Raw genomic sequence first — 7,694 nt, forward strand, 5'->3', positions numbered from 1 at the left:
AATTCGTATCGCTTCAAGCACAAAAGCCTAATTTCGCTCGCAGAAACTGACTGCAGGGACTTTCAACTGGAGTCCAACTGACCGCTCCCTTATACTGCAGGAGCGGCAGATAAAGTTACGGCCAGGAAAGGTAAAAAGGAGCCAAAATAAAGGAAAAACCACTCGAGATGAAAGCGGTGGCAGGATATTTATATACCTCCGCCAGCGCCGGGGTCTCGCGCTTGAGGTTAGAGCGCCGGTACTTATCGTCACGGCGTGAAAGTCCCGGGTTCAAATCGCGCTAGGAACTTTTTTTTTTGTATTTTTCGCGTGCCTTACTTTTTAACTGTGATCCTTTTTAGGAATCATCCACTTGCACTACTGCGCCTTACACGGTGTTTACTGTTAGTCGCACCTGTTCAATCGAAACACCGGTAAGAAAAAAAAAAGATCGAAGCAAGTTAACGCGCTAATACAATCATTTCATAATGTTCATTAAAATTAAACCGAGGTAACAGCATCGGTATGGCTTCCACACAAACGGAGCCGAAACAAGCATCCTTTCCCCAGCAACTAGTTTTATGTGTTTTTAAATATACAACGCTCTTCCTCCTTCAGTAACAGGAGACGCCCGTTTAGTACTAATAAAAACTGCAGTTGTGACAATTAAAAAAAAAAGACTTTCACAAAATAAGCAAAAAGAAAAAAAAGACTAGCAGCTGTGGATGCATTGATTGAGCGAAATCCTACAGGCAAGGCAGCAAGTCAAACGTCTGAGAAAGTAGTAAAACCGAAATAAAAGGAACGTGATAAAAGGTACGTTTTTACCCTTTACATTTTGTTGTGGCAATCGGTTTGTAATATTAGCACATTATTCGTTGAATTTTAGTTAGAATAGCAGACGATCGCAACCGAATGCAAAAATGAATCAGGCCTCGACCATCGCAAACCCTCTCTCTAACGCAAATACCTAAAATGACTTTGGATCAACAAATGAAAAGAATTAGAGCAGTTGGAAGACGGAAACAACAAAGTCCAGAGAAATTCACCAGCACAGTTACCTGGCGAACGAAGAGACGGGCATGGGAAGATAATGTCAACTTTCCGCGGAGTGTACGGCAGGTGCAGGAGGTGTGGCGGAAGTTGGTAAAGGAAGCTGCAGAGACATGTATGCGCTCTTCCGAGGTCATGAACAACGAAATGTTGAGGCAGAACCACCCGCCCAATGAATTTATAGAGCTCATATGGCCATGTCTACATTCTTAGTAAGAGTGCAGTCAAATAGAAAAAAAAAATAGAATTACTGCCTCGATCTTCTTTTTTTCTTACCGGTGTTTCGATTGAACAGGTGGGACTAGCAGTAAACACCGTGTAAGGCGCAGTAGTTCAAGTGGATGATTCCTAAACAGGATCACAGTTAAAAAGTAAGACACGCGAAAAATAAAAAAAAAAAAAGTTCCTAGCGCGATTTGAACCCGGGACTTTCACGCTGCGACGATAAGTACCGGCGCTCTAACCTCAAGCGCGAGACCCTGGCGCTGGCGGAGGTATATCCATATCCTGCCACCGCTTTCATCTCGAGTGGTTTTTCCTTTATTTTGGCTCCTTTTTACCTTTCCTGGCCGTGACTTTATCTGCCGCTCCTGCAGTATAAGGGGGCGGTCAATTAGACTCCAGTTGAAAGTCCCTGCAGTCAGTTTCTGCGAGCGAAATTAGGCTTTTGTGCTTAAAGCGACACGGATTTCTCCGCCATTAGGCAGGGACGCTAGGTACTTCCTTGTCCCCATGGAGCTAGTCACGTGACAGAAAAATCCCTCTTGGCCGCAGCCGCGGCCGCAAGATCAGCAAACTGGCCCTGGGAACTAATTTAGAGTTCCCTCGTTTCCTCAACGCACACAGCACAAGAAGTAAAAAAACGTTTATGACCAAATTCATACGGGTAAATAAGTAAAGCACTAAAAAACAAAAAAGCTACAACGAAGCAGAAGCTCGTTCATTTCACCGGCAAAAGACAAACGACGAGCCAGGCACGCAGGAGAACACAATTTGATCTACAACCTTCAAGATTCCTTCGTTTTTCTTGTTTCGGTCGCAAAAGTCCTCTATTTCTTGGACCGCCGAGAACTCTTTGGCCCTATTTCCAAACGGGTGGAAATTGGAGCAGGAATGTTGGCCCGCCGCCGCTCGATCAGTTCCGACAGGAGAGCGGACGCGCACGCTTCCGGGTCGGCATCGAGCGAATCGTGAAACGCGAGAATGGCACGCGTGCGAGTGAGCAGTCGCAGCAGCTGGGCATGGTAGGCACTTTGCGGACACGAGCAGTTCGGAGGGCACCTCCTGTGGGGGCGCTGCTTGCGCCACTCGGGCTCCGTCTTCTATTTGGCATCCAACATCAACTGGAGGTTTCTTTGGTGCTGCTCAAGCACTTCTTCGTCCAACGGTTGCTGCCGTCTGGAAGCTGCAGCTCCGTCGTCGTCGTAACTGCTGCTGCTCACGTCTAGAACCGCTCTCGACCACTGCAAAGAAACGGCGTTCACTGATAACACCGTACCGTCCGTCATTCCGAACTCAGAGAGACCGCATGCCTCTTTTCCGAAACTCAGCTCGGCCACTGTCTGTGACATGTTAATGGCGGTTCGGGACTTTGTAAGGAATGGTAGATTCTATGCCGTCACTAACATCGAAACAAGCCGAGAAAAAACCGTACGGCGAAGAACACAATCCCCTCTGCATATGATAAAGAGCTAAATGAACTTGCTTTAAGTGAGAAAAAGCAACGAGTGATACTGCGTAATCTTTTTCATCTATTTAGAAAATAAAGTTTCAGGAGCATGGTGCTCCTTGTAAGACTTGGTCACAAAAAATAATCGAGGAACGACAATGTGAGCTAGCATGTGATAGATTTTGGTATTTAAGGGGCCCTCCGGAGCGTTCTGCGATGGTCTATTTATGGCGGTAACTCAATCTACAGGTCTTAAGGATCCTAGATATTGAAAAATTACGGTCATGCGCGGCGGATTTCCCTACTAAAATTGCTATCAAAGTCCCCGGCACGCCCCCCTTTCTGAGAGGACCCCGGAAAACGGGAGGGGCATCTCTTTACGCGTCGGCCAATAGCAAGCGAAGGATTCCGGCGTCACTGCGCGTCACTAACGCGTCCGACCGCCGACTCGCGGTGGAGTCTCTCGAACTCGCGCGGACCGTCGTCAAGGGACCAGGACTTTGTGCTCGGCAGTCCTCGTTCGTCGCACGGCACCGTCGCGCTGCTACTGCAATACGCAGTCGCATCCCACAGATGACAAGGAAAACTTTGACTCGTTGACGTTAAAGGATCGCAAAGCTGGCTTCGGAGTCGGGATCCACGGGAAGAAGGAACACGTGTCCCGCAAACGCACGCCTGCAGACGCCCTGGGAAGCAGACGAGCCGACGCGCCGACGCATCACCCCAGCAACGAGCTTTCGGGGAGAAAACATAGTTCGCTGCTTTTGGAGCGATAATTGCGGACTATGTTTCCCGCACCACAATCAGTTTACGTCTTTTCTCAAACTCTAATTTACAACGAGCTTAAAAAGTCTTGCAATAATAACGTTCGCATTCACCGCGAGATGCAGCATTTCCATTGGTCAGGTTTTAGTGATGGGCAGGGAATGGGGGATTGTCTTCCGAGAGAAAATACTCCCGATATATTTCTTCTGCCAGCTGCTTAATAAACGGTTTTGTAATCTAAAACTTTGTATACTTATTAACTCGCACCTACTAGGCAATATAAAAACATAACCAGACGATCGCAGAAAGCTCCGGAGGGCCCCTTTAATGCTACAAGGGATGAACATACACTTGTTCTGACAAATACTCCAAAACCTTCGCTCTAGTGAAATACAGTCTCACGGTCACCTCGTAGATGGCACATTCTCTCGCTGGCGTCATCAATGAGGCAAGCTGAGATCACAAGAATTTTGTGGTAAGCAAACACAAGTGCGTAAACAATGACTCGTGGCATAACCTATATATTCTTTCTTCGGTCAATGATTTGCTCGGAGGCCGAACTGCGTGTGGAAACGAGAAAACGGCCTACTGTAGTTTCCCGACTGCGGCACCCGGTGCCGTAGAGCAGCTCCCGACGTCGCCCGACGGGGCACAGCTTTCCGTCAAAAACCGGCCCGAAAATCCTCTCCCCTGACGGGAACGCCCCTCGCGACGGTGACGGGAGAAACGACGGCTGTGTGATTGAGACCTCGCGGCGTCCCCTGCACGTTTACACAGTTTTCAAAGCAGATTGCCAAACCGTTCAAACTAAAAAAAGAAAATCAAGCAGGCAGAGAAGACACGAGCCAACTGTTTCTTTAGTAGAATGCTACGACCATCCTTTCCCTTTAGTGCAAGGTCAAGAAGGTGCAGTTGGCAATACGGCAAAACCCGTGAATACTCCCAGTGTGCATTTGGACTGTCCATTCTGGGGAAGTGCTTCCAGTTAGGGACGCGCTCCGCTAAATTTAAGGGGAAGCTTTCTCCGATAAATTAAGTGCAAAGTGCCACGGGACAACGTGACGCAAAGGCATCAGCGACAGCGATGCCACGTGGTATGGTGGTATCACGTGCGGCGACAAAATGTTACGTAAGATGTTGAGGTGTCGCGTGAAGACACGGTGTCACAAGACGTCACGATGTTGAGCGAGGTCATGGTGCCACACACCACGTCTTTTTCGTCACGTGGCCAGCATCCACCCCTAATATCTCCCCGCCGAATCGAGCCGCTCGGCCACAACGGTTGCACACCCAGGCTGGTATTGCGGGCCATATATGGCTACCACCGTAAAAGGAGTCAAGGAAAAAAACTCGGACGGAACTCACCTTGCCAGTCTTTCCCTTCTTGACGATAACATTGTCGGAGCTGTGTAAGTCGCCGTCTTCGCCGGAAAACACTGCGGCACCGCCCGGAACCGACGCTCCACTGGGACCAGGCTGTTCGCACTCCACTGGGGAACCCTCGATCACGACCCCCGGAGGCGAGACGCTCCGGCGGACCGCCCGACGAGGGCTTTCACGCCGTCCTGTGCGCCGTCCCACAGCGCGGGCCCGGTCCCAGATATCCTTGGCGCTGCTGGAATCTTCTCCCGCAAAGACCTGAGCGTCCAGCAACTTTGCGGCCGGCTCCGGGGTCGGTCGACGGCCTTGGGTGCCGGAAGGGAAGTCTGTAAATGACGCCAAGTGAGGGTCCCCTTGGCTTTCTGGCATGTCGTGGGATGCACGCTCCGAAAGTTTCCCCAGCAGGAGTTCGAGGTCGCCCGGGCTTGAGCAAAGCTCCGAAAGCAAGGGCCCACCACCTTCTCTATGCAAATGCAGAGCTTGACTCGAAGAGACCATTGGGGTCGTTTTCAAAGGTGCAAACATGCTGGAATGTTCGGAGAAGCCGTCGGTTGGCGTCTCGTTCAGTGTGGTTTCGAAAGACGTCTCCTCCGGGACTCCCAGGGAGTCGCTCTTCGATGCAGCTTGTCCTTCGAAACTAGTGACATCAAAAGGCTCCGAGTCACCGAAGAGATCAAAGCCAGAAGTGTCGGGTAACATGGTTGAAACGCTTTCTTCGAATCGGGAGACAAAGATCTCTATGCTGTGATCATGAGCAGCCTCTTGAGACTCTGGAGGCTTGCCGCGCGAGACATCATCGACGGTGCCAGAGAATGATGGCACGAACGGCTGTTTTTGGTCAAATTCGTCGGAGCTGTCTCGCAGGCGCGGAGACTCGTCGCAAAGGTATCTGGCAAAGGGGCGCGGAGACTCGTCGGAAAGGTAATCCGTTTCTGACACAACGTGCGAACTGCAAGTCGAAGTGGCGGGTGAGCTCTGTTCATCCGCGTCGGCAGCTGCGGGAGGCGTTGGCACCGCTGAGCCAGAAGTGCCCGGGACGTCCCACGGCTCTGGGGGCGGGCATGCCCGATTTTCGTCGTGGGGGCGAGCGAGCGTACCACCAGCGGCCTTTGCGCGAAGCCTCTGCGGTCCAGTGATCACTGGACACTCGAACAGGTGCATCACCGAGTAGATTTTCTTCTGGTAGCGCTCCTTGAGGGCCTGCCAGGTGTGCTTACCGGCAAGGTCGGACCTTTCCAGGCGCTTGTATACTTCGTTGCTTCGTATAGGCCCGGGTTCTCTGGCCATGAACTTGGCGATGCTGATGTCTTCGCCGAAGAAGTTTTCCCTCACCCGTATTGACCTCAGGCCTCTGATCCGGTGCGCGGTCTCCCCTTCGTCGTCGATGTCCTCGACGCCGTCCTCCGGAGAGGAACTCCGCGCTTCGACTACGAAGTTCTTGAGCGGGACTAGCTGGCCGCGTTTGGAGCACTCCCTGACGAACTCGGTCGAGAAGACGAGGTCGGGGCCGCCCACGGATACCGTGGCGCCGGCGGGCACCAGACTGATGGCTCGCGGGTTGACGCCAGGCTGCACGAGCATCCCACCACCGTACTCGATCATCTCTCGAATCTCTTTCCGCTCCGCGGACGGAATGAGCGAGAAGCCCATGGGACCTCCTTCGTAACGGGTGAAGAGATTTCGGCTATGCGTGACGACGTTGGCCATCGCTCGGGGAAGACTTCGAACCGCTTGTCAGCTGCCGCGGTTGCGAGGGGCGTTTCCGTCAGGGGAGACGATTTTCGGCCCGGTTTTCGACAGAAAGCTGTGCCGCGCAGAGTTGCCAACCTATTTTTTGAAAGTACCCCACGCCAGCCTCCAGAAGTCCCTACATTACCCTACACTCTAAAGCTCTGTTGCGAATATATAGCGAATAAAAGCGCTCGTAGCGAATATATTCGCTACAACTGCGATAAAAAGTCCGCTTCTACAGTCCTGGATTTGCTACAGACAAAAAAAAAAGTAAAATGACAACAAAATGTCGAGCAACCTAACATAGAAAAATAGGTACGTAGCGAATGAATCTATCGAAAAAGATACAATCCTTTCGTGGCGAATATTTTTCCCCACGCTGTTGCGGAAAGGATTTTTCAAGGTTAAGGGACCTTGTTTTCTTTATATTTGCGTTTTGGTTAAAATAGATCGGTAGCGGATGAATCTCAGAGCGCACAGCAAAGCCCATGGCGAACCCTGACTCGTGCTCGAAAACGAAGAAACGAAGTAAAGTCTGCGGCCAATCGTTCTTTCTTGTTGCTTTTTGGTTTCGTTTTTGTTTTTGAATCTATCACCGCACTGTCGGGGAGGGAGAAGAAGGGGGACGAAAAATTGGCTGTAAAGAAAGAGCCTCAAGCCGACAGAAAAAACAAAACTATGCTACAAAACGACGCCGGTCCCGGGAAAACTCCAGCCAATGGGAAGTCAAGAATTTTCAAAAGCGCGGGAGATGCACCAAGAGAGAGAAGCGACATTCAGACGAGCTATAATGGAGGCAACAGGTCGTGACCTCCGCAGCGCTTTGCGTGGTAACTGTGCTGAGTGTCGGTGCGAGCGCTACGTTAGAACGATAGAGTTAGTTCAGCTTGCCCCGCACTCTTAAAAAAAAAAGAGTCGCTATGACTCTCTTTGGGGGGTATTGGCGCGCCGCAGAATCGACTCCAGTTTGTAGAGTCGCTCGACTCTTTTTTTAAAGAGAGTCGCCATGACTCCTTTGCGCGCTACAGATTTGACTCCTCCACGACTCCAGTTTGTAGAGTCGCTTGACTCTTATTTAAAGAAGAGTCCTGCGACTCTCATCACACTAGAGTCATGG

General features: G+C 50.8%; 1 pseudogene; it reads right to left on the reverse strand.

The window, feature by feature from the left end:
* Positions 1-2,081: 2,081 nt before the first annotated feature.
* On the reverse strand, positions 2,082-6,553 carry LOC115320364 (annotated as a pseudogene).
* Between the last annotated feature and the right edge of the window lie 1,141 nt (positions 6,554-7,694).

Source organism: Ixodes scapularis, unplaced genomic scaffold (genome assembly GCF_016920785.2).
Source record: "Ixodes scapularis isolate PalLabHiFi unplaced genomic scaffold, ASM1692078v2 PGA_scaffold4__175_contigs__length_147842914, whole genome shotgun sequence".
NCBI classification, from domain to species: Eukaryota; Metazoa; Arthropoda; class Arachnida; order Ixodida; family Ixodidae; genus Ixodes; species Ixodes scapularis.